This window comes from Oryx dammah, unplaced genomic scaffold, assembly GCF_014754425.2.
Source record: "Oryx dammah isolate SB20612 unplaced genomic scaffold, SCBI_Odam_1.1 HiC_scaffold_2, whole genome shotgun sequence".
NCBI classification, from domain to species: domain Eukaryota; kingdom Metazoa; phylum Chordata; class Mammalia; order Artiodactyla; family Bovidae; genus Oryx; species Oryx dammah.
In genome coordinates this window covers 146,104,800-146,131,599 of record NW_024070186.1, presented here as the reverse complement: position 1 = coordinate 146,131,599, position 26,800 = coordinate 146,104,800, and the positions used below count along the sequence as shown (strand labels likewise).

Below are 26,800 nucleotides of genomic sequence, written 5' to 3'. Positions count from 1 at the left end.
CCCCTGTATTCATGAGGACTGCCTTCTCTATAAACCGGTGTTGTTAACTCAGATCCTCATCCTCACATGAGTTTCACTGATCATCTTGTCTCTTGTCTTTCCATGGCTTCCTCCTACCCAGACTCTTCCTCTTCAGAGCCGAGTTCCTGCCAAAATGAAAAGACAGCCTGCACATGGTTCTTCTTGCTTGAAAAGCAGCCTCCTTCCATGCTCAGCTGAAATATCCACACTCCCATAAACTCTTGACTAATTTGCATAGGAAGCCAGGTGGAAGAGCTGGTGTTTGAGTGACAGCTGTATGGCAAGCTGATGACTATGTCTTACCGATGATGTTGCTGGCCCAAGTTCTTTATGAAAGTCCACCCTTGCTGAGGTTCAGGGTCATCACATGTAGGTGTGGCAGGTGGTTTAGGGACAGAGTGTGACTGACCTTCATTCATTCGTGTTGCTGTGTCAGATGGTAAAGAATCTGCCTGCAATGCAGGAGACCCAGGTTCCATCTCACTGAATCAGGAAGATCCCCTGGAGGAGGAGGGGATGGCAACCCACTCCAGGGCCTGGAGAATTCCATGGACAGAGGAAGGAGTCTGGCGGGCTGTAGTCCCCAGGGTCACATGACTAACACTTTCCCTTTCCACATGAAGCAGAGCTTTCTTGTAATTCACACAGAAGTACCACATGTGGCAGTGACGGCGCTGGTGAATTCAATGTCTGCACCGCCAACTTATGATTGAAGAAACTGAACCTCAAGAGAGAGCTTGCCCTTAACCGATGGTTAAAGTGAGGCAAGTGGCATTGGAGCCAAGGTCTGCATGAGTCAGAGATTTATTCTGTCTCTGCTACCCACTTTTCTACTCTGAATTCAGTAGAATTCTCTTCTAGATCCTCAGTGTCTAGAGCACCAGATATCCACCTTGAGTAGCATACTCTGTTTTGTGTTTAATTGTGCATGTTCACCTCTGTGAGCTCTTTCTGGACGTATCTTGGGCATGCTCATACCCTTGGGATCCCGCATAGGACCTGGTGCTCTGCGGGCACTGGTCTTCAGAGCTCGCACGTGGGTGCTCAGTCCCTCAGTCATGTCCAGCCCTTTGTGAGCCCATGGACTGTAGCCCACCAGGCTCCTCTCTCCATGGGATTTTCCCGGCAAGAGTACTGGAGCAGGTAGCCATTTCCTCCTCCAGAAGATCTTCCGATTCCAGAGATCAAACTGGCATCACCTGTGCCTCCTGCATGGCCGGCAGATTCTTTACTGCTGAGCCACCGGACAAACATCCCCAGGCTACAAGGTAGTTGCTCCTTAATTTACTTGGGTCAGGTGGCCTCCTCTGTAACCCTGAAGACCCACCCTGAATGCCTTCCTTAGCACCTAGCATAGCTAGTTTTGCATAGCACAGACCTCTTTCCTCAGCCACAGCATTCTCTAAAGCTGTAATTGATCAAGCCAGCAATGTGGGTGCAGCTGGCACAGCTATCAAAATAAAGGATCAAGCAGAATTCTCAGCACTGGAATAAATAACATTTTACAGTATTATACTCTGTCATTTCCATGACCTTCTGCTATTTGGTTTTCTGCCCAATTCATATATTTTGACACTTGATCTATTAAATATGTTGTCTGGTTTGACTGTCCCATCAACAAGGGTCTGAATCTGTTTATTTGCTTTGCTTCACCAATAAGAATGCATTATCAGAACTACTCTATTATTAGTCTTATAAAAGCTTGCCATTTATTACTTTATAATAATTTTTCAGTTCAGTTTGAGTTATTATTATGTGCAAGTTCCCAGTCATGTCTTATTATTTAATGGTTTCCTTTTTAAAAGTAAGGTATTTGCATACAAATTATGAAGTTTTCTATGAAGAAAGGCTTAAGGCATTGTTTGTGGGGGGGAACCCTTATTCATTTAAAATAGCTGTTTAGGACTTTATTTTTTTTATTCAGCAAATGATAGAATCATTAATGTAAGGAAAATATGCCTCTTTTCAATGTCCACATTTTAATCATCTTTCAACTCTTTACAAAGGCAGAATTCCTTCATCTCTACTATCGTTCAGCTCAGTTTTTACTTTGTCAATTTGCTGTGTCAGAATAACTGGGTTTTTCTACCCTTGGTAATCTTCCTTGAATCTATGCTAAAAAGAATTCTATTCTTCTGTAAGCACTGAGGTTACTTATCAGAGTGCTTCATTTTTGTAGCTTCCTCAAGGTAAAATCATTGCAGCTCTCAAGAGATGGGTGTTTCACAGAATGTTGTAATGACCAATTTATGAGAAAGCCAGGAAGAGGGAAGGTGAAAGGACGGCCCAGTTGTTTTATACCGTTTTGTTTTGGGTTTTTTCTTCTAGCATTCAAAATTAGTAAAAGCATGAATTGTTATAAACCAGATGTTGGAAGTTCTATCTCTGACTGAACAAATTCATGGTGAATGGGGTAGGATTAAACTATGTGGAAGGAAATCAAGAACCTCAGTTAATGAAGGAATGCTTATAATTTTTTATTACAATTTGACTGTGGCCCCTTGATAAACTCTTCAGCTCTTTGGGGAAAATATAGCATGTTCATTTCAAGGACAGTGTCTCCATTCTCTGCTCCTCATAAACCTATTGATCTGGGGATTTAATGAATCCAAAGTAAGCTAGGCTTAAATTAGAATATTTATAGCACTTGCCAGACAAACAAATAAGGAACGTTCATTACTACTGAGAATTGTAAGTATTCTTGTATATAATTGTTAGTCAAGGAAGGCCATCAGGGAGAAAAAAAATCATAAAAGTAAATAAAATGAACAAAGGCAGACACGACTTAGCAACTGAACAACAAAAAATAAAGTGAAACAACTAGTAACTTACTCTGCTCCTATTCTTTGTTTTTCATAAGAAGTGACTTTTATGTATATGTGGATTTTTTATTTTAGAGATGATTTAACTATTTGGATATTCTGTTGTCGCTGTTGTTCAGTCGCTACGTCGTATCCGACTCTTCAAAACCCCATGGGCTGTAGCATGCCAGGCTCCTCTGTCTTCCACAATCTCCCCTAGTTTGCTCAAACTCATGTCCGTTGAGTCAGTGATGCTACCCAACCATCTCATCCTCTGCCGCCCTCTTCTCCTTTTGCCTTTAATCTTTCCCAGCATCAGGGTCTTTTCCGGTGAGTTGGCTCTTTCCATCAGGTGGCCAAAGTATTGGATATAAGGACATTTATCTCTCTCATAAATTGCCAAAGACACGTTCTTTCCTTAGTTTTACAGTAGTCTCAGAGCTCCTTACTCATTTTTCTCCAGTATTACTACCTGAATTACAGTGTTGACTGGTGTTTATTTGCCAGCCTGTAACTGTGTATCTTTGGCCCCCTCAGAGCAAAACAGTTACTCTTCCAAAATAGAACCACTCATTTTATGAGAAAATGAAAATGTGTTGTCAAGTGACCTACATAGAAGCATATTAATCTTCAAGATGAGAATGTATACTATGACAGGAGCACCCCAGTTTTCTGATGCTTTGACTGCCATATTGAAACGTCTCCAAACAGCAAAATATAGACGTGTCAGTGCTGATGGGTTCATACCTTGGATGGAGCTAGTTTGAAAACTGCCTTAGGAGGTTACAGCCCTTAAGCGTTTGACATGCATAGTGGGTAGTTTGCACTTTGTAGACATTTAGCTCTCTATCTCTTTTTTGAATATGATATGTAAGCTGTCTTTTTCTTAGCAGTTTAATTATCGAATCTATAAATACAGTGTGTGTGTAAGTTGACATGTATAACTTGACATATGTAAATTATTGACATGGAAATTATTCAGGAAAACAGCATCAGTTTCCCTGGGTAATTTTTATAATATTCCCTGCTGACAAACAAATATATTCTTTTCTGTATTTGTGATACATAAATTTAAAGGAAAACTCAGTCCTCTAGCATTATTTTAAAAAAATACACTTTCTAGGAAGAATGAATGTCAAAAAGTTTAATATAAAACAAATGTAATGTCTCCCATCTGGCAGACAGATTATAGACATTAATATGTATAATTTAGTGTGATATACTGATCTTGTTTCTTGAGATCCAGGTGGACCCTATCAGTTATAAGATGACTTATATATAAAATACATTGTTTATTTCATGCCATTGCAGTGGTTCTCTGGATTATATTTTCAGTCTAAATAACTAAGTGGTATCTATTAAAATCTTTTGCTTTATTAATTGGGCTTTTTGCCTTTATATTATTGAGTTGTAAAAGTTCTTTATTCCGGAGACTAACCTCTTGTTAAATATATAATTTGAAACTATTTTCTCCCATTTTGTTTTTTTCACTCTTTTGACATCCTTTGAACACACAAAATTATAAAATTTTGATGAAGTCCAGTTTATCAATTTGTTGTTTCTGTTGCTTATCCTTTAGTATTATGTCTAAGAACCATTGCCCGATCCAAGATCAAATATAAATCTGTGTTTCTTTCCAAGAGTTTTATAGTTTAACCCTTATAATTAGATCTTTGATTCATTTTGAGTTTATATGTGGTGTGAGGTAAGGATCCAACTTCATTCTTTTGCATGTGGATATCCAGTGTCCCAGCACCATTTGTTGAAAAAACTGTTCTTTCTATTTTAAATGGTCTTGGAACCCTTGTCAAAAATCAGTTGACCAACGATGTATGAGTTTATTTCTTGACTCTCAATTCTGTTCCTTTGCTCTATGTATACATTCTTATTATTGTTATAATAGTGGGCATTTATCATGGACCACATTATTTTGATTACTGTAGCTCTGTAATAAGTTTTGAAGTCATGCCTTGTAAGTTGTCCTTTGTTCTTTTTCAAGATTGCTTTGACTGTTTGGGGTCCCTTGCTTTTCCATATGAATTTCAGAGTCTTTTCTCCTTATTTCTACAAGAAAAAAGATAGTCAAAATTTTAATAGGGATTACCTTGAATCTGTAGGTCAAATCAGGAAGTGGTCTTATTATAAATGTTTTTGGTGTTTTTTTTTTTTCATTGGAATAGAATTGATTTACAATGTTGTGTTAGTTTCAGGTGTACAACAGCATGGTTCGGTTATACATATATTCATTCTATTTCAGATTCTCAATATTCTGTAATAACCTACATGAGCAAAGAATCTGATTTCTTTTAATTTCCTTCTGTTTTTAAGGCCCTATTGTAATTTTTTAAATGAAGTTTTAAAACACTGTCACTACTTAAAGAGATATCCATTATGAAATGATTCCTCTGTATTCCCATGCAGGAGGGTTAAGCTTTAGAAGCAGCAAGAAAATTGATTTAGCACACTGATAGCCTTTATTCCAAACCCGCCTGAGATGCAAGGAAATTTCTATGTGAACTTTTCCTTAAATCATGATGACTGTGACACACAGACACGTTGGTGTGTTTTGTCTGTTTCCATGCCATTCTCTGATGTGTGTGTGTATGTGTGCATGTGTGTGTGTGTGCATGCCTCAACCAAGTGGATGAAACCTGAGGCATTACCTCCCACCCCAAGCTCTGCGGCTGCCTGTGATGATCCCTGGTGCAATTCCAGAGTGTTCCCTGAACCCGCCAGCTCTTATGCATGGCCCTGTAATTTGAATCAAAATTCAAGAAGGATTCTTAACTAAAATGATTGGGAGGTGAAGTCAGACCACAGTAGAGGCTCCTAGACTGTTTCTGGCAGGGAACCCTGCAGCAGATGTGTCTGATTTTTGGGGGGTAGAGGGGTAGATTCTGGGGAATAACCCCAGTAATGTTACACTGGAGAACAAGGGCTGGCCATCTTGTCTTTCACAACCAGCTGCCTTCAAGGTTCATATTTTGAAAGAGAAGAAAAGTGGTAATGATATTTGCTGCTGTGAATATAAAGATGCATTCAAATTGAGATTAATTTTGAAATCTGTTTCCACAGAGTCTACCTGGAAAAAAAGATGAATGTGTTTACATGTGAGAAAGAGTTTGGAAGGAATGTTAATTTGCCTCTTGCTCATAACTCAGAAACAAATTTTGCAATGTACTCCCTGCATAAGCTTCATTGCTGTGCTGTGCTTGGTCATGTCCGACTCTTAGAAAATCCCAGGCAAGAATACTGGAGTGGGTTGCCATTTCCTCCTCCAAGGGGTCTTCGTGACCCAGGGATAGAACCCGGGTCTCCTTTGTCTCCTGCATTGCAAGCAGATTCTTTTACCACTGAGCCACCAGGGAAGCCCAAACTCTGTTACTCTTTGTTAACTCTTCTCCTGCCATCTATGCTATGGCCTGCTTTACAAAGTCAGTAATAAACAGTAAAGTATAATGTCTCATCAAAAGCAGGAGATCAGGGATTTCCCTGGTGGTGTAGTGGCTAAAACTTAGCCTTCCAATGAGGGTATGTGGGTTCAGTCCCTGGTCAGGGAGCTAAAATCCCACATGCCTCTCTTGTGGCAAAAACCAAAACATAAAGCAGAAACAATATTGTAACAAATTCAATAAAGACTTTAAAAACAGTCCACTTCAAAAAGAAACCTTAAAAAAAAAAAGGAGATCTATTAACCCATTCCAGTTTATGAGGAATAAGTCCAAAGCAATGCTGACATCATATGAATCAAAATGCTATTCAGAGAGTCTTTTGAACTTGGGGTGAGAAAGTGGTCAAAAGACCAAAGTCAGGATGTTACTTAATTTCAAATACTATTGCAGATCCATTGATCTAAGACAGTGGATTGAAAATGGCCTATTAAATGTTTTAAATTTTTTTATAAATATATTTATAACTACATGTGCTCATAAAAGCATGAGTTAAATCTCATTATTTCTGTGGAACAGCAAATAGTGACCATTTGTCTTGTCTTTCACATGTCTCCGTATCTTTGTTTTTGGTCTGGGTGGTATTGAGACAAGACTGCCCATACCCTTCGAGCAAATAGAGGAATTGTGTGTTCAGCTTCCTCTTAAACGTGGAACTTGATAAAGCTGCTCCTAAGGTCAATAGAGACCAGAGACATTGTCATCTGAGATAAGGAAGAAGGGCCAAGTGCAAGTTTCACACCTCTCAGAAGCAAGAGGCTAAACCAGCCGGCCTGCTTTGGCAAACAATTCTTTCCTTCTCTTTCAGAGGCTTGCAGACTGAAGGGAAAGCTAGGGATGTAGCTGGTTGCTTCTGAAGCTTTGCCAAGTTATAAAGAATTTCCTGAGGCATGAAGAGTAGAGATCTGGGAGTGCCACAGGGAACATTTCATATTAATATGATTATAGTTATTAGCATTTTTTAATTTAGGAGATTGTTTTCATTTAGAAGCAAACCAAATTTCACATTCTAGGTTTGGGGCAAAGGTGGGAGACATTCAGAGAGAAATTGCTGTTTGAAGTTCTAAATGAGTGACTCTTATGGAAAAACCTGCCTTCGTTTCATTGATGACGACTGAGTCTTGAAATAATTAAAATGGGTTTGCTCTCAAATGATGCGCTTTCCAGGTGGCACTAGTGGTAAAGAATCTGCCTGCCAGTGCAGGAGACCTGAAAGACCCAGGTTCAATCCCTGCGTCGGGAAGATCGCCTGCAGAAGGGCATGGCAACCCACTCTGGTATTCTTTCCCGGAAAATTCCACGGACAGATGAGCCTGGTGGGCAGGCTACAGTCCATGGGGTCACAGAGAGTTGGACAGAACTGAAGCGACTTAGCATGCATGCACGCACACTCAAATGACAGTCAGCATGTGTGATAGAAAGGAAAGTTGCCAGAATAGCCTTTTTGATGTGACTTACATTATAAGAAAAGTATTGTGATGGGGCTCAACTTGAAAACATAATCATTCATACTGTGACCTTTATTACATTAAAACTTTTTCTTTACCTCATGACTATGACCTGGTAGCTTATACTTCTTGCTGTTTATGTTTCCCATGATACCAAAAAGCAGTTTCCTAAAATTTTTGTATGATACATTGGTAATAGTTATAACTGTTACATTATTAGAGTTTTCTAATCAAACCGCTTTAGTCAAATAAAAAGAAAACTTAACTTTATCATTGCCACTGAGCTATCACTAGATAATGCCTTAATTCTTGGTCACCACTCTTAATGATTTCAAGGAAGTATTAGAGGGCTTCAGAAGTATAATGTGATGCTTACTTTGGCAGCAAATATACTAAAATTGGAACAATACAGAAAAGATTAACATGGCTCCTGCTTAAGTATGACATGCAAATTTGTAAAAGCTTCCATGTTTTCAATCCATCATATATGAGGCATCTAGAATAATAAATTTATAGAGATGACATAAAATGGTAGTTGTCAGGGCCTGGGGGGAGGAGGGAACAGGGGATTAATCTGTAATGAGTAGAGTTTCAGTTTGGGAAGATAAAAATGTTCTAGAGATGGAGGGTGGTGATGATTGTGCATATACTTAATGCCATTGAAACCACTTTTAAGCACTTAAAATGGTTAAAATAGTAAGATTTGTGTTATATTTATTTTTCACAATAATAGTAGCTCTATGCACATTTATATCATTTGCCATTGTGAGTAGCAGAGGCATCTAAAAATTAATGCAAGGATATTGGATCTTCAATAAGCATTCATTACACTCTCCCCATATTCCAGATTATATGCACAGCACCAGATATTTTGCAGGTATAGGGCACAATCTTTCACACCTGAATAATTTAGAATCTGCTTGGGGAGACTTTGGATAAACCCAGTTGAAGGAGAGGCTTCTCTCATTAAGCTGAGGGATGTTGATCGCATGTCTCTTGGCATTAGGTAGCATCATCTGGCATTCCATACTTCTTTCATCACTTATTGAAGATAATTAGAGGAGAAAGGAACCTAGTCTTCAACTAGTTCAGCTCCATCATTTCACTGGCTCAAAGAAACTATAATCTGCCCAAGGTCGTGCATCTGGTTAATAAGACTAGAGACAGAATCTATTCTGGTGTCTCTGTATCCAGTAGTAGTTGTTCTACCTCCTTGCTGAGGCCAAGTTAAACCAAACTGGATTTTGGAAGCTGTTTATTCAGCTTTAGCATCTGTTCTTTGAAAATATAATGGGTACAAGAAATGGCCCTCTTTTAGCATATGTTACTCAGTAATAAATGCTTCCCAAGCTCAAAGACTCAACACCCTTGGATACTTAAGTCAATGTGAACATGTTCATAAAGAATATTAGTGTCAGCCGCGTTGTACATTTTGCAGGATTTTTTTGTACATTTGTATTCTGCATTGGCTCAGAAATCACATGCGAATGCATGAAAACTGACAACAAATGTGCCTTCTATATAATTGCCGTTCAGTTACTCTGTGCAGAACAAGCACGCATTTCTCTGGAAACACAAGGTAATAATACTCAGCTAGGTCTTAACCATTTGTGAGGGATCTGACTTAGTGTTTAGCTCTGTGAATGTCAGTGGCTGGAGCCCTTCACGTCCTATACGCCATTAAGTCATCTCCCAAGCCAGGGGAGAGAATCATTTTCATGACTGCAAAGACACAGTTTATTTATTGCCACTCAAATATATATAGAAAAGAGAATAGAAGAGGAAAGAAAAAGAATTTGAAAGATTTTGCAGATTTTTTTTCCTAAGTTTAAATTATTACTCTGGTGTCTTTTGATGACTGGCTTTCCTTTATTTCTCTTTCTTCTTTTCTGTTTTTTGAGACTCATTTGATCCTCACAGTAAACTTGGACAAGTGAAGTAATAGTTAACCCCTTTATTCATCTTCATGAGCCTCCAGGAAGGCTGACCTTTTGTACCCAGCCCTGGATATGTTTAAATATGCTGTTCCATCTGCCCAATCTTGGCCTTTTGAGATCTTTCTGAGCTTCCAAAACCCCAGCTCTCTTGTTACCTCTCCCTTAAAACTTTAATTAGCACAAAGCATCTGTCCACTGGTCATATTGTTTATATGTGTGTCTGCTGTTGCTTTGATGCGTGTGTGTGTGCGTGCTCAGTCGCTCAGTTGTGTCTGACTCTTTGAGACTCCATGGACTGTAGCCTGCCAGGCTCCACTGTCCATGGAATTCTCCAGCTAAGAACACTGGACTGGGTAGCCATTCCCTTATCCATGGGATCTTCCTGACCCAGGCATCAAACCCAGGTCTCCTACATTGGCAGGCAGTTCTTTACCACTACACTACCTGAAAAAGCCCACTTTGATGTGTACATGTCAACTAATTGCCATGTGCTAATTATAAGCTCTTTGAAGGGTGTGAATCAGATTTCTCTGCATTCATTTCTCTTGAAACAAATCACTGGGTACAAGGAGGTATTACAAATACTTGTCTTCAGTTGGAAAAATTGTGGCTCTTGGAAACCACAGCATCCCTTGGAAACTTACTTGAAATTCACATTCTCTGGTCCCACCCCTGACCTCCCGATTCAGCAATGCTGGGCTGAGGAACTAGCAATGTGGCTTTTAACAAGCTGTCTAGGTGACTCTGATGCATGCAAAATTTTAAGAATTACCGATTTAGAATGTATTCAACTTATGAAAAATTAAGAAATAGGTGAGGATCTATTCTAGCCCACCTATAAGCCATTTAGATTTACCCATACTGTTATGTCCTAAATCCACATGATGAAAACTATATGTCATAAAAAGTGTTTATGGCATAAACCTAATTGAAAAAATATAATTGATTAATTCAACAACAGCTCCAATTCCCAGAAAAAGATACATAGTTGCTAAGTAGTCCTAGATGAAAAGATGTACACCTTCTCATGATCAGATACTAAAAGTCAAAACATAACTTTTTAAATTATCAAATTGATAATTTTTAAAATCTGCCATACCCTGTCATAGCAAGCTAAGTGAAAAGGAACTTCCTAAGCTTTAACCAGTTGCCTCTCCCTAATTAAAATGTACTGCTAAGTCACTTCAGTCGTGTCCAACTCCGCGCGACTCCCGTCCCTGGGATTCTCCAAGCAAGAACACTGGAGTGGGTTGCCATTTCCTTCTCCAATGAGTGAAAGTGAAAAGTGAAAGTGAAGTCACTCAGTCGTGTCTGACTCCTAGCGACCCCATGGACTGCAGCTTACCAGGCTCCTCTGTCCGTGGGATTTTCCAGGCGAGAGTACTGGAGTGGGGTGCCATTGCCTTCTCCAATTAAAATGTACAGTCTTCTCTAAATTGACACTGTTGTTGTTGTGCAGTCACTAAGTCGTGTCTTACTCATTACCCCATGGACTACAACACACCAGCCTTCCCTGTCCTTCACTGTCTCCCGGAGGAGTTTGCTCATACTCGCCATATTCCTTCCTCCAGCTACCCTGGCCCACCTGTGGAGAGGCAAGGGACATTTCCACCATCGCTTGAAACCCCTCAGTACTAGTTTTGTAAATAAGCATCACTGCCTTTAAAACAGTGGCTCTAGTGGTAAAGAACCCACCTGCCAATGCAGGAGACATAAGAGATGTGGGTTCAATCCCTGTGTCGGGAACATACCCTGGAGGAAAGTCAGAAGTCTTAGTCGCTCAGTCATGTCCTACTCTTTGCAACCCCACAGACTGTAGCCTGCCAGGCTCCTCTGTCCATGGAATTCTCCAGGTAAGAATACTGGAGTGGGTTGCCATTTACTTCTTCAGGGGGTCTTCCTGACCCAGGGGTTGAACCCCGGTCTCCTGCATTGCAGGCAGATTCTTTACTGTCTGAGCCACTGAGGAAGACCCACCCTGGAGGAGAGCGTGGCATCCCACTCCAGTATTCTTGCCTGGAGAATCCCCATGGACAGAGGAGCCTGGATGGCTACAGTCCACAAGGTCATAAAGAGGCAGATACGACTGAAGCCACTTAACACAGCGCGCACACAGCCTTTAAAGCAACTACGAAGGACAAATGACATGCAGCAGACCTGGGTTCCCCTTCTCAAGAGTCCTCTTCTGTTTATGTTTCTCTCATTTTGGAGTTCAGTGCCCCTAAAATTGCAGGGAAATTGCCATATGTGATGTCGGCTGGAAAATGTTTCAAGAAACTTAGGTGGAAATGGTTTAAGTTCCAAGTTTAAATGAGCAGTGAACTGTTAGGCCATCTCTGTTTTTCCTTCCAAAATTTAATAGTCTCCTGTAACCCTAGAGCTCTCCATTTCTTTGTTATTCTGTAAAAAAGAAAGGAGATACTTCCTAATACACTGTTGCTGGCCTCATCCTGTTTTTATTAAGGTGGTTGTCTATCAAAACAAGTTCTTTGCAATTTTTTTTTAATACTGAGAATGAATTATTGAAGCATATCAACCAAATTTAAGTGTTTTCAGGATAATAGTAATAATTACAGGAGTTGCCCCCTCAGTTCCCTGGTGGCTCAGGTGTTAAAGAATCTGCCCACAATGCAGGAGATCTGGGTTCCATCCCTGGGTCAGGAAGATTCCCTGGAGGAGGGCATGGCAACCCACTCCAGTGTTACCTGGAGAACTTCATGGACAGAGGAGCCTGGCAGGCTATAGTCCGTGGGGGTCACAAAAAGTCGGACACAACTGAGTGACTAACACTTACTGCTGAGAATCAATCTGAACATTTTCCAAACTGTTGTTGGCAATGGCAGTTATCATGAGGAAAACAGAAAAAGGAGGAAAAAAAAAAAGCTGTTTCAGGAAAAGTGGGAATAGATGGGGTCTGGGAAGAGTTCCTTTTTAATCCAATATTCAGGCCCTGCCAGGAGATATTCCAAGTTTATAGGCTATTTGTGAGCTAAGTGTCTGCTTTATTTTTCTTGCCTTCCTTTTGTCAGAAAACCAATTTCTCACCACTTCAGTGCTTTCTTTCCTTCTTGATGGAGAAGTTTTCTTATACCTGAGGTTCCTCCTTTTAGGTATGAGAAGAGAAATTAAATTGCTTCAGTCGTGTCCAACTCTTTGCGACCCTATGGACTGTAGCCCCCCAGGCTCCTCTGTTCATGGGATTCTCCAGGTAAGAATACTGGAGTAGGTTGCCATGCCCCCCTCCAGGGCATCTTCCCAACCCAGGGATCAAAGTCCTGGGTCTTCTCTTGTGTCTCCGCACTGGCAGGCAGGTTCTTTACTACTAGCGACACCTGGGAAGCCCCTTACCTCCCCAGGTGAGTCTTAAATATTCAAAAGTTTAAAAATGCATGCTTATATGAAACAGCAAAAATACAAGGAATTCTGAAAGGTTTAAATTATATTTACGTTGATCTTGAACACAGAAGAATGGCGATTGTTGTCATGGAAAATTAATATGTCCTGGTAAATTAACCATGTGGATTTTTAGCGGTGCTTATTTCCAAAGCAGTGATTGTATAAAATATTAAAATGAAGCATTATTAACCTTGAAGTTCAGATTCATTGAGAATTTGTTTAGATGTGACAGGATTGATGGCTATGTTTTCTTTCTCCATGTTAAGACTTCTTATTAGCTGTGAAAAGGGATTGAGATAAATGGCTTATTAACTTTGATTAACTGTATCCGAAAGACATGAACAAGCATAGGGCAGGCTCCAGTCAGAAAATGCTGTCGCTTTCAGTATTTTCCCCATCTCCTCTTTTATTCGCTCCTTCAGAAACCGTGAATTTACTATTCTACCTACCAGAATCTTTTCTTCCCTCTTTAGATTTTTCACTTTCTATTATTGATACTGACGTTTTACTCAAAGAAATTACTCATTTAGGCTCTCTTCAAATCTAAAGTGATACTATTTTAATAAGAGATGAAAGGGAAGTTTGACATAATACACCTGGATTTGTCATCATTTTAAATGACAAATAGTAAAGTTTAATCTCGGAGGATTGTCAGAGAACCTAACACTAGCCCAGGAAGTGTGTGTCTTCTTAGAGAATTGGCAAAAAAATTACCAAGACAAGGAACACTGGGTACCAACTCCAGATGTGAGACCCAAGAGCATCTCGCTCTGTTAATCAACAGTGTATGTAATTTTTTGGATCACGAAAGTAGTAGTAAAAGTCAGTCGTTACTCAGTCGTGTCTGACTCTTGGCAACCCATGGACTGTAGCCCACCAGGCTTCTCTCTCCATGGGATTCTCCAGTCAAGAATACTGGAGTGGGTTGCCATTCCCTTCTCCAAGGGATCATCCCATCCCCGGGATCAAACTCCGATCTCCTGCATTGCAGGCAGATTCTTTACCATCTAAGCCACCAGGGAATGCAAATTATATATTTTGCTTCTTAAAGAATCTCCTGTGGAGACTTGGCATTGAAATCATACACCATCTGTTTTTTTCTCCCAAAGTGAGTAAATGGCATAACTGCAAATGTCTTAGACACAGAAGATATGGTCATTTGGGTTTTTCCCTTCACCTAGAGTGAAGTCTATGGGGTCACACAGAGTCGGACACGACTGAAGTGACTTAGCAGCAGTAGCAGCAGCAGAGTGAAGTCAGGTAGTCAAGGAGAATACTTGAGAACTTTCTTGGCAAATGGCCAGAAAAAGTAAAGAAAATGAAAAGTCCCGAAGGTCACATATTCTCTCCAACCTTGGACTGCCTCACATTTGCCAGAGATCACATCCTTGTCATTTTTATGAGAGGGGCAGGACCTGAAATTCAGTGCGCCTTCTTGGTGACCCACTGGCAATTTACCCTCCTTTTCTCATCTTCAGCTATCACCTTTCTAAAAAAAACAGAAGGAAGAAAGCAATAAAATCCCTTAGAGAAAGCTGTTCTGAACTTTGATCTTCCTTTGATCTGGATATGACTAGGTGGGTGTCTGTTCCACTCAGGCTGCCATGATAAAATACTGTAGACTGGGTAGCTTAAACAACAGAATTCTTTCTCACAGTTCTGGAGGCTAGCAGTCCAAGATCAAAGCCTTGGCAAGTTTGATTCCCCTGAGGCCTCGCTTCTTAGTTTGCAGATGGCTGCCTTCTCACTGTATGTGAGTGAGAGAGAGATCTCTGGTGTCTCTTTCTCTTCCCGTCCTGTTCCTGTGGGGCTCCCTATGACCTCATTTTACCTTAATTCCCTCCTTAGAGCTCCTTTCTCCACATAGAGTCACATTAAGCGTGAGGGCTTTAACATATGAATTTGGGGGAAACACAATCTAGTCCATAACGGTTGACTACACGGTGCTTTGGGATAGTTCCAGTGTACCCCATGCTCAGTATGCCTCATCCATCATTTCTTTAGTGCATGTGTGTTCTTACATCCTCAAAAAGTCGAAGGAAGCCATGAAAGAGTTCCTCTTTCCTACCCTAAGTCATTGCTACCAGTTTTCTCATCAGCAGTCTTCCACTCTCTCTGTGAACTTCAAATATAAAACTACTTGAGTATATCAAAAGCCTACCCTTGACCTAGAAGGATTTGATGGAATTTTTAATATTTGGTTATTTGGCTGAACAGGTCCTGGTTGTGGCATGCAGGATCCTTTTTTGTGGCTCGAGGGCTTCTCTCTAGCTGTGGCCTGCAGCTTTAGTTGCTTTGTGGCATGTGGGATCTTGGTCTCAGACCAGGGATAAGAACCCGTGACCCCTGAGATGACAGGCAGATTCTTAACCATTGGACCACCAAGGAAGTCCCTGATTTGATGGATTTTTAAATGTTGTTTCTTTTACTAAGTTCTCCACGTGTGCCCAGTCTCTCAGTCGTGTCCGACTCTTTTGCGACCCCATGGACTATAGCTTGCAAGGCTCCTCTGTCCATAGGATTCTCCAGGCAAGAGTACTGGAGTGGGTTGCCATTTCCTTCTCCAGGGGATCTTCCCGATCCAAGGATCAAACTCGTGTCCCTGCAGCTCCTGCATTGCAGGTGGATTCTTTACCACGGAGCCACTGGGAAGCCCCAGTATTCACTTACTGAGACAGTGTTACAGTTTCCTAGGACTACTAAAACAAATGACCGTAAACCAGATGGCCTAAAAACAACAGAAATGTATTCTTTCACTGTTCCGCAAGCTAAGAGTCTGAAATGAAAGGGTCTACCAGGGCTTCCCTGGTGGCTCAGAGAATCCACCTGCCAATGCAGAAGACACAGGTTCAATCCTCGATCCAAGTGGGTCCCACGTGCCGTGGAGCAACCAAGCCCCTGTGCCGCAACTACCAAGCCTGCGCTCCAGAGCCTGGGAGCCGCAAGTCCTGAGCCCACGTGCCACAACCATGAAGCCTGGGTACCCTACCCATGGTCCGCAACAGGAGAAGCCAGCGCAGCAAGAAGTCTGCACACCGCAGCTGGAGACTAGCCCCCACTCGCCACAGCTAGAAAAAAGCCCTTTCAGCAATGAAAACCCAGCAGAGTCAAAAAATAATTAAATTCAAAAAAATTTTTTTAAGTGTCTCTGGGGCCATGTTCCCTCTGAAGGCCCTAGAGGGATATCTGTTTTGTTCTTTTTCCCTGTTCTTACTGTTAGCAACCATCCCCAACAGTCCTTCGGCTTCTCCATATGACCAAGAGCCCACCTGACTCCCATGGTGTCCTCTCGATGCCATATTGGATTGAGAGCCTTACTCCAGTATGATCGGATCTTTACTTGATTACATCTGTGAAGATCCCATTTCCAGCAAAGATTATATGCATAGGCACTGGATGTTAAACAATGTCAGTATTATTTCAGGGGCAGGACATAATTCAGCCCATTCCAGGCAGTTGCTTTTGTTGGTTTGTTTGAGGTGCATACTGCAAGGCATGCAGGATCTTCATCCCTGACCAGGGATTGAACCCAGGCCCCCTTGCAGTAGAAGCGTGGAGTCTTAATGACTTGACCGCCAGGGAAGTCTCAGGCAGTTTTATCTTTAATTTCCTTTGACTTCCACAATTCCAAAACATTGTCTGAGTTTCTTTCTAAAACATGATCAAATTTAAGTCAAAGGACTGCATGCATGTTTTTTGATGACCTCTTTTTTTTAATTTATGACCTCTTCATTAAAAAATAATAATTTCCATATTTAATTGGTTCAAATTGTGAAAGATGTTTAAAAATGCTTTGCATTTGCTTGAGGCTGATTAATGAGGAAATTTGTAAACTATGACTGTTTTAATTAGCCAGGGTTAATTAATGTTTACCATACTTAGAAGATGAAAAGACATGTATAAATGCACTGTAATGTGAGTCATTTTTTAATTTGTTGTTGAAACATAAAGTTTATTCAAATAAAGACTGCTTACATCACAAACGCACACACAATAAGCTGTTGGAGACCTGTGGTAATTAGTGTTGAAGGCTTTAAATTTTGAGGTTAATTTTATTTTATTGAAGATGATCATGTTTTAATACTGCATATTCGGAGAAAGCTAGTTATATTTTTAGTTTGATTGTGTAAAAGGGAGAGAGAATAGAAATCTGAAACCAAACTGGTAACTCTTTATACAGTATATTGTAATTTAAAATGAAGTCTGTTTTTTGTTTTTATTTCTGAGTTTTTTATTTCAGAGCAGGGTGGAGGAAAGAAAAGGTTACCTGTGCTGAGATGAAACTATCACATTTAAGCAGCTTTTTTGAAGAAAAAACATTGCTAGAATTCTATGTAAATTTTCAGCAGGAAAAGCATCAGGGGTTTGGATGAGATCTAATGCCAAGATTGGAAAGTGTGGAGATTAGAAACATTTTGGAAGGAAAGACTAGGGCAAGATCTTCCTTAGGAAGCAGCAGGCAGCATTATCATGGAAGCAGTTGTCTCACGCATAGGATGGTGAGGACATGGTTATCTGGGGTAATTTTCCAACATGTTCAATGGAACACAGCTCTGGTTTACAGGTGACAAAGGAGAGCTGGCCTCAGGGATTACACCCCCATTTTACCCTTCATCATTGTCCAAAGGGAGAGCATATTCAAAGGTAAATTAGCAAAAGGGTTAGAGCTCCACTTTATTTTTATCTCCTACACAATTTTCTCATTCATTCTTTGCATAAGGTTGCTTTTTTTTTTTTAATCATCTCATAGGTGCTCATACTGAAATGATTTGACTTAAGAGCGGGATGAGGGGAAAGACCTACGACTCTTTATTTGGATGCAAAAGACTTTGCTCCTTAGTTCTTAACAGTAACCACCATCTGATGTTATTTTTAACCATGGCAAAGTTCTCTAAAGAATTTTCACTAAGTGTGTGATGACACTTCACTACAGATGAGACTGTTCATTATCTAGCAGAATTCAATACATGATAAATCCCTTTGGGGGAATCTGATGTGAACTTTTTTCCCAAAATACCTGGGGAGATGGGAAACCTCCCATTTTCTTTCCTGTGCTTCCCTGTGGGCTGTGGCACCATTTACATGCTTTCTCCAGACCACAGTTCCAGGGGCTCCAACCCCCTGCACCGTGATATAGAAGATCACAGACTCCACACATCTAAATAGAACCTGTCTTTATGCCCCCAATCTGTGCTCTTTTGATGGACACAACTCAAGTCAAGAATGCAAATATTAACCAGCCGCCTGACAGCACCTCTTTCCTTTCCGGGTCACAATCTCCCCTCCACACCTCCCACCACCTGCTAAGTAACACTTCTTGTTCTTTGTATCACGTCCATTAGTGTCTTTCTGGTTTTATCACTTGTGTACATTCTTGCCCACTATCTTCCCCATTTTTGAATGTCGACATGTTTTTTAGAATTTTATAATCCCCAGGTTTCCCCTCTGTCCTTTTCTTTATAATTTACCTAAAAACAACTGCAGGCCACTCTCTCAACGCATGGAATCCCCTTAGTCTGTATTTTGCTAACGGCATATTCTTCCTGCAAGCTAGCATATTCCTTTGTCCTGTGTATATCCCACAGATTCCAAGTCCTTGGCTCCTGTCTAAGCTGCTTCCCTTTTCATCTCCCTTGTGTTCCAGGAACCAGAAGAGTCCCCACAGGCAGAGGCATCCCATCCTCTGTACCTTGGTCCATGGACTTGTGTCCACTAGAACTGTAGTCGCTCTTCCTTAGCAAACCTGTAATATCACCATCCCAGCCCCAAAGTCCCAGTTTGTTTCTTTCTTGCTCATCTTCACACCCCTTACCATAGCATTTGTATAGGAATTACTTTTCTGCCCATCTTTTCTCTGGTGCCTTGAGCTTTGAGTAATAAGAAACTGCCTTAATTATTTCCTACACTGGCCTGGAAGATGGTAGGATTGCTGAACAGCTGAATGCATGAATAAATAAATGAGCTCATTAATTAATAATAAAATGATTTTAATTTTCTTGGCTCCAGATTAATTTTTGTAAAGTGAGTCCTTTCAGCTGCTCTTCATCTGCTCTATTAATACTTCCCTGAAGACAGTCACTTTCCACCCATCTCCAAGCTTCAGATGCCAAGCACTTTCCATCACCAGGCTTGGTTCCCCTGCATTGTAAGAGGATCCCAAAGTCCTCTAATGCAGGAGATAAAGGACCATTGCTGTCCTAAAAATGTTCCCTGCAGAACGAGTTTTCTGTTAAAACACAGATAGGCCAGTGTGCAGAAGAGCACAGAGGCCTGGTGTGGTTTTTTTAATCTGTATAAATAAACCTTTCAAAATAGCTACTATGTCCACAAACATGATACCTTGTCTACAGGAATAGGAACATCCTCCACTATGATTTGTACTGGTCTTATCCACACTTGCCCATGCTCCTTATCCTAATCAGCATAAATCATAGGCTCTTTAGAAGTGAAGTCACCTATAGAGGAATGTTGAAAATGTTACTTTCTACCATGAGCTAGCCAGCCTTGCTAACCAGTCCTTCACATCCTTCAAAATACAGGCATACCTAAGGGATATCGTGGGCTCAGTTCCAAACCACCAGAATAAAGTGAATATTTCCATCAAGTGAGTCATGTGAATTTGGGGGTTTCTGGAGTGCATGTCAAAAGTTACTTTATGCTTGCTATAGTCTATTGTATGCAACAGCACCATGTCTAAAAGTGCAACATACTTACTCTGCCTAGAAAATACCTTCTTGCTTAAAATGGTAACCATCATCTGAGCCTTATCAATGCTATTGTCAAAGATCACAGATCACCATCCAAATATAATACTTGGATTTTATCTAAGGATATCCAAGAAATTTTCAAAAACTTTGAAATATTGTGACAATTGCTGAAATGTGATCCAGAGACAAAAAGTGACCAAATACTATTAGGAAAATGGAACTGAAAGACTTGCCTGACACAGGGTTGCCGCAAACCTTCAATCTGTTTAAAAAAAAAAAAAAAAGCAGTATCGTGAAGTGCAATAAACCAAGATATGCCTGTTTAGAGTTCAATCAATTAAGCATCTATCAGATATGAATCAAGTAGCATGCACTGTCTTTACTGCATAGCAGAGAATGACTGCTAGCTGTTGAGAAGGGCACTGCTGCCCTTTCCTTTGGATTCCTTTCATCCCCGTAGGATGCCTCTTACTTACCCAGGTAAGAAAGATTCCTCTCACAAGTTTGGGAGAGGGGGCAGATCAGACAGGGCTTCCCTGGTGGCACAGACGGTAAAGAATCTGCCTTCAATGAAGAAGACCCAGGTTCAATCCCCGAGTGGGGAAGATCCCCTGGAGAGGGAAATGGCAACCCATTCCAGTATTCTTGCCTGGAGAATCCCATGGACAAAGGAGCCTAGTGGGCTACAGTCCATAGGGGTCACAAAAAGCCAGACACGACTAAAGCCACTTAGCATGCAGGCACGCAGATGAGACAGGACCACAGGTACGGTGCGTAAGTTGGATGGGACACAGCGTAGGGGCTTCATTCAGACCCCCTCCCTTGTCCTGTGCAGCTGGGGGTACAAGGTGGAGCTGAAATCCAATCTACATGCAGCGTGACAAGCCTTGTGCCCTTGTGACTCAGTCCCCAAAGAAAGCATCCCGTGGGCTGGTAAGGGCCTGGCCTTTCTCAGGAGTAAAGCTAATGTTTTCATCTCCAGCTGCTTGCTCTTAGTTGGTTCAGAACCGAGGTGGAGAAAATGGGACGTGATGGGTGTGTGGCCTGAACACCCCAGCACCCGCAGTGAAGGCTTCAGGGAAATATGTGCTCAGACTGTATACAGCTGCCAGAATGACTGTGCATTTATAAAAAATGTATTCACGGGCAGTTAAACTGTCACTTGAGTACTTTGTAAAAATAATCTTCCTTCCCCTTTCTTGTGCTCACTAAAAGCTAAGCAATTTTTTTTAAGGAAATGTGATACTGATCCAGATAGAGCAAACCTCAGGTTTTATTTCATGTTTCCAATTTACTGTATAGTTGAGGACTTCAGAGTAAAAACAAACAATAAAGTGGACCCACTGCAGAACAACCTTCCAGAGAACTGAGAAATACATACTGTGGAATGGAACTGGAGAGAAATTGATTTCTTGTGATTTTATCTCTTTACGTCTTCAAATCTGGTAACTCCAATTCTAGGTGCCTTCTTCCCTATTTCTGAAAAATTCAGTGTCCTTGACCACAGTCATAAAAATTAAATAATGAAGTGGTGATGGAATGAGATGAAATAGCTGATACCCTAAAGAGTAAAAAACTATTTTTAAAATTGCTCTTGATGGGATGGCAAGTGAATTATTGTTTCTTTTATTTTCTCTATTTCTTGCACTGAATTTGACTGTAGCTAATTACTACCAAACTACATTTTTATATAAAGAGGAATCACAGTGAAGTTCTACCTTATGCTGGAGGAGGTTTGAAGAGAAAAATTCTATATAATTGTGGGGACTTCCCTGGCAATCCAGTGTTTAAGACTCCACACTCCTCATTTAGGGGCCCAGGTTCGATCCCTGGTCAGGGAACTAGATCTCACATGCTGCAACTAAAGACCCAATGCAGCCAAATAAATAAATAAAATTTTGAAAGAAAAAAACTCCATATAATCATCATTACTTTGAAACTCCTTGAGCTTAGCCATAAAAGCATACATCTCTCAACTAGCCCAGGATAGCCAGTTTTTCCCCTAGCATGTGAAGAGATAGCTATTTGCTGTGTTGAAGACCACAAGAAATAATTAACTTTTGTGTAAGGGATGCAGGCATAAAAATCACATTTATTTTTATCTTAGTTTGTAGAAGACATATAGCCTGGATCTGCTTACATTAATGAACATATATGTATTTTCACTATATATATATATACACATATACATATATACATTTTTTTTAAGAATTTATTTTTGGCTGCATCGGGACTCATTGCTATGCACGAACTTTCCCTGGTTGTGGTGAGAGGAGCTTCTCTCTGTTTGCAGTGCACAGGCTTCTCACTGTGGTGGCCTTGCTTGTTGCAGAGCACGGGCTTTAGGGCACAGGCTGCAGTAGTCATGGCACACAGGCCCAGTTGCCCCTCAGCGTGTGAGATCTTCAGGACCAGGGGTCAAAACGGTGTCCCCAGCATTGCAAGGCAGATCGCTAACCACTGGACCATCAGTATGTATACAGTGGTCACTGGACCATCAATGTATATTCCTTCACTATATATATTAACCAGAAGAAAGCATCCACATATATACAGGCTAAAGCTGGCACTAGAGTTTTAGTGCCATAGTACTGATGGTTTATATATATTTATTTATTTGGTTTTGATACTTGGGATCTTCAGTCTTCATTGTAGCATGCCAGATCTTTAGTTGTGACACGTGACCACTTAGTTGCAGCATGTGGGATCTAGTTCCCCGGCCAGGGATCAAACCCAGGCCTCCTGCATTTTAAGTCTTAGCCACTGGACCACCAGGGAAGTCCCTGAACTTTATATAATAATGTACTTCCAGACTTAAATAATAGTTCTGAAAACATTGCATAACATTTCTTTTTTTAAAACTAACTTGCAAAAAAGATGGGAAAGGAGAGCTTCCCTAGTGGCTCAGTGATAAAGAATCTGCCTGTCAGTGCAGGAGATGCAGGTTCAATCCCTGGTCCGGGAAGATCCCATACGCTGTGGAGCAACTAAATCCGTGCATCACAACTAATGACCTTGTGCCCTAGAGCCTGTGCTCTGCAACAAGAGAAGCCTCCACAATAAGTCCATACAACAAGGAAGACCCAGCACAGCCAAAAATAAATTTAAAAATTCTTAAAGCTGGGAAAAAATAAAAAGCTAGTAATTTTGTACCTTAAAAAAAAAAGTAAGTAATTAACTTGCAGATATATCTTGGCCCTTTACACCTAAATTTTTCACGATGGGTTATTTCCTCAAAGCAAGGACATTTCTTTATATATGTGAGTCACAGCCTCAACACAGCATACTATGAGATTCTTCCTGCGACAGGTAAACTTGGTTTTTAGGCTACATTTTAGAATATTTTTTCCCCGAAGGATTGCTTAGGCTCCCAACTACCCAGCCAGGCGGGACCAAGACTCCTAATGTAGTTGGAAATACAATCAGGACGTTGGCACAAGTTCCACAAGTAAACATGAAAAGGAACTCTTCACTCTGTGTTTAGAAACCGGGGAACCTGATTGACATCAGAAATCTCTTGATTTCTGATGGCCGTGGGTAAATTCTAAGTTCTTTGATCTGTGTTGTTTGAAAGTCAAAAGGAAATTTCTCTTGACAGGGGACTTCTGTATCCTCCATCTTAAGCGAAACAAATGATACTTCAGGAAAATACCACTTCCAATAAGGAATGTTCTCACATAGGACGTGCAGCTATGTCTGTATCTCCCTGGGGATACTTTGTTGCCATAAGTGGACAAAGCATGCTCCATGTAAAATCCCTGTCCAAGAAACCACTAAAAAAAAATAAACCCCGATTCAGACAGTGGAGTCTGAATTTTGAGACCGTGAGAGATTTTTGGGGATTGATAGTGTAGCTAAAAATAAGAGGACTGACCCAGTTTGCTGGGAGGTCAAAATGAAAACTAGATTTGTGGAACAGTATCACTTTGTGATAATATACCTCATTTTTTCCTCTTGTTGGAACATATGGCAGCATTGGCTATTTAAATAGCTCAAGATCTAAAGTGGTCTAAATTATCTTAAATCTGACTCAGAATCAGTGAAACCTGATGATTGTTCATGTAGCACTCATATTTATGCCGGTCTACCAGAGAAGAGGAAATCTAAAAATGTGGGAGGTGGATGAGAGGAGAAACTGCTGTTGAGGGTAGACCATCACAGCAGGAGTGACAGGTAAGGTCTCACCTAGGGAAGGGAGCGGGCCTCCCCGGTGGCTCAGTGGTAAAGAATCTGCCTGCAATGCAGGAGACACAGGAGAGGAGGGTTCGATCCCTGGATGGGGAAGCTCCCCTGGAGGAGGGCACGGCAACCCACTCCAGTACTCTTGCCTGGAAAGTCCCCATGGACAGAGGAGCCTGGCGGGCTACAGTCCATGGGGTCATGAAGAGTCGGACACAACTGAGCGACTAAACAACACGGGGGAACTAAGATCCTTGCAGCAACAAAGCCCAGTGACACAACTAGAGACCCAGCGCAGCCAAAGAGGTAAATACAAATAATGTTTTTAAAAGATAACAAAAAAAGATGTTATAGCCTGACACAATTGCACACAAGCCGCACGGTGATCTTAACCTCCCAGCCTTGCCCAGCAATCACTTGAACACCGCAAAGGTTCTCCCCCAGATCAGCATTTTAGACAAATTCTGCTCCATTGAACTACAGGGCAGTCCATGCTTAGAAGTAATTTCGGTCTTAGGGGAGAACGCAGAAAGGAAGGATGTCCTTTGGTTTTTAGGTACATTCTTTTTCTCAGCGTCTGAATAACAATAACCTGTTTCCTGAACACTTTCCTGCTCTGGCTCCTATGTAATTTCCTGCCTGACAAACAGTCTGGCAAAAAAAAAAAAAGATGGGAGAAATTCATAACTAGTCTTTCCTGCAGATTTTTGATTCAGAAAAATTTTATCATGATGGTAGCTTGAAGGCAATAGGGTGGGTTGGGTTTATGAACTGCCCTGGAGGTGTGTTGGCAGCCAGGTTTCTTCTGCGACATGGTTTCTGGGCTGTACTCACCTTTGACACCTTGTTTTGTTTTGAGGCCTGTCTTCTGTGAAGGGGATGTTGAGGCCATTGTGCAGTGATGCCTTTATATGGATATACCTCATAGCAGTGGTCAGACTATAATGTGCTTAAGACTGGCCTAGGATTAGATGTACCATGCTAAGTGAAATAAGTCAAATAAAGACAAACTATATGATGTTACTTATGTGCGGAATTTAGAAAATGCAACAAACTAGTGAATATAACCAAAAAAAAAAAAAAAGCAGACTTCAAAATAAGAACAAACTAGTGGTTACCATGGGGAGAGGGAAGAAGGAAGGGGCAACATAGGAGTAGGGGAGTAAAAGGTACATACTTTATTTTAGGTATAAAATAAGCTACAAGAATACACTATACATCACAGGGAATATGGTCAATATTTTATAGTAGCTGTAAATGGAGTATAACCTTTAAAAATTGGGAATCACTATATTGTATACTATATGCTAAAGCTGAAACTCCAGTACTTTGGCCACCTCATGAGAAGAGTTGACTCATTGGAAAAGACTCTGATGCTGGGAGGGATTGGGGGCAGGAGGAGAAGGGGATGACAGAGGATGAGATGGCTGGATGGCATCACTGACTCAATGGACGTGAGTCTGAGTGAACTCCGGGAGATGGTGATGGACAGGGAGGCCTGGCATGCTGCGATTCATGGGTTCGCAAAGAGTCGGACACGACTGAGTGACTGAACTAAACACTATGCTGGTGCTGGCAAAAACTGAAGGCAAAAGAAGGGGGCAGCAGAGGATGAGATGGTTAGATATCATCAGCGACTCAATGGACATGAATTTGAGCAAACTCCAGGAGATAACGAAGGACCAGGGAGCCTAGCATGCTGCAGTCCATGGGATCACAAAGTGTCAGACATGACTTAGCGGCTGAACAACAACATATTATACATCTGTAAGTTATATAATATTGAAAATGCACTATAATTTACAATTTTTTTAAAAAATTGCCTGGGGACCATGTTAAATGTGTAGATTCTGTTTCCCTAGCTCAGGCTGGAACCTGAGATTATGATTTCAACAAACTCTTGGGGGATGCCCACATAGCAAGATAAGAGGATTCAAAGTGGAGAAACTACGAAGACCATCCATCCAACTCCCCCTAATTTTATAGATGAGGAACGCAAAGCTTAGGGAGTTTCAGAGACCATGGTCACGTTGACAGTAAAAGTGAAGTCGCTTAGTCGTGTCCAACTGTTTGTGACCCCATGGGCTGTAGCCTACCAGGCTTCTCCGTCCATGGGATTTTCCAGGTAAGAATGCTGGAGTGGGTTGCCACTGCCTTCTCCAGGGGATCTTCCCAACCCAGGGATAGAACCCAGGTCTCTCTCATTGCAGGCGGATGCTTTACCGTCTAAGCCACCAGGGAAGCCCAGTCACGTTAAGTACAATATAGTGAACAGCATGGTAGTTATATGCTAAGCCATGAATCAGATGTGTATGGACTGTGATTGGAAAATTATATCTGATCTCATAGTCTTGGTGTGGGCAAAATGCCTAGCACAGATGACAGCAGATTTATAGTAGAGCTTCTCAATAGGGAAAAAATTACATCCCTTTTATAAATATGCCTGCTGCATCTGTGGCAGTTGCAAACGGTGAGGTTGAGGGTAAATGCATTGTTCAGAGGTGTAGTCCTCAGTGCTTTCAGATACAGAAGTAATTATTTATTAAAATATAAGAAATGATCAGGTGAGACTCTCCTGTTAGACAAGGTTGAAAGAAATTTCCGTTTGGAGGAGAGGCTGCAGATAAATGTGTCTGTTTCCACCAGAACCAGAAAACAGGAGGGAAATGCTAACAATGATGCAGGTTCAATTCTATATGAAAGAAAACCCAGCAAGCCTAGGCATGTTCACCAGTCTCCAAATCAGACCTTTACTAGCCATGTTTCACAGGGGAAAAGCCAAGAGGTGGACCTCCTCTGTATAACGGAGGTTTCCTCCCTGCCCCAAATGTGTTCAAAGGATGGAAAAGGTAGTTCAGTAAT

At 41.1% G+C, this 26,800-nt stretch overlaps 1 protein-coding gene and 1 non-coding gene across 7 annotated transcripts in view; both read left to right on the top strand.

Annotated features, from left to right (window-relative positions):
* Nucleotides 1–26,800, top strand: part of LOC120853653 (amyloid beta precursor protein) — a 305,317-nt gene that overhangs the window by 242,534 nt on the left and 35,983 nt on the right. The gene's annotated exons all lie outside the window — the stretch shown is intronic.
* On the top strand, nucleotides 8,092–8,194 carry LOC120859494. The gene has a single exon (XR_005720096.1). It is a non-coding gene; the product is annotated as a U6 spliceosomal RNA (small nuclear RNA).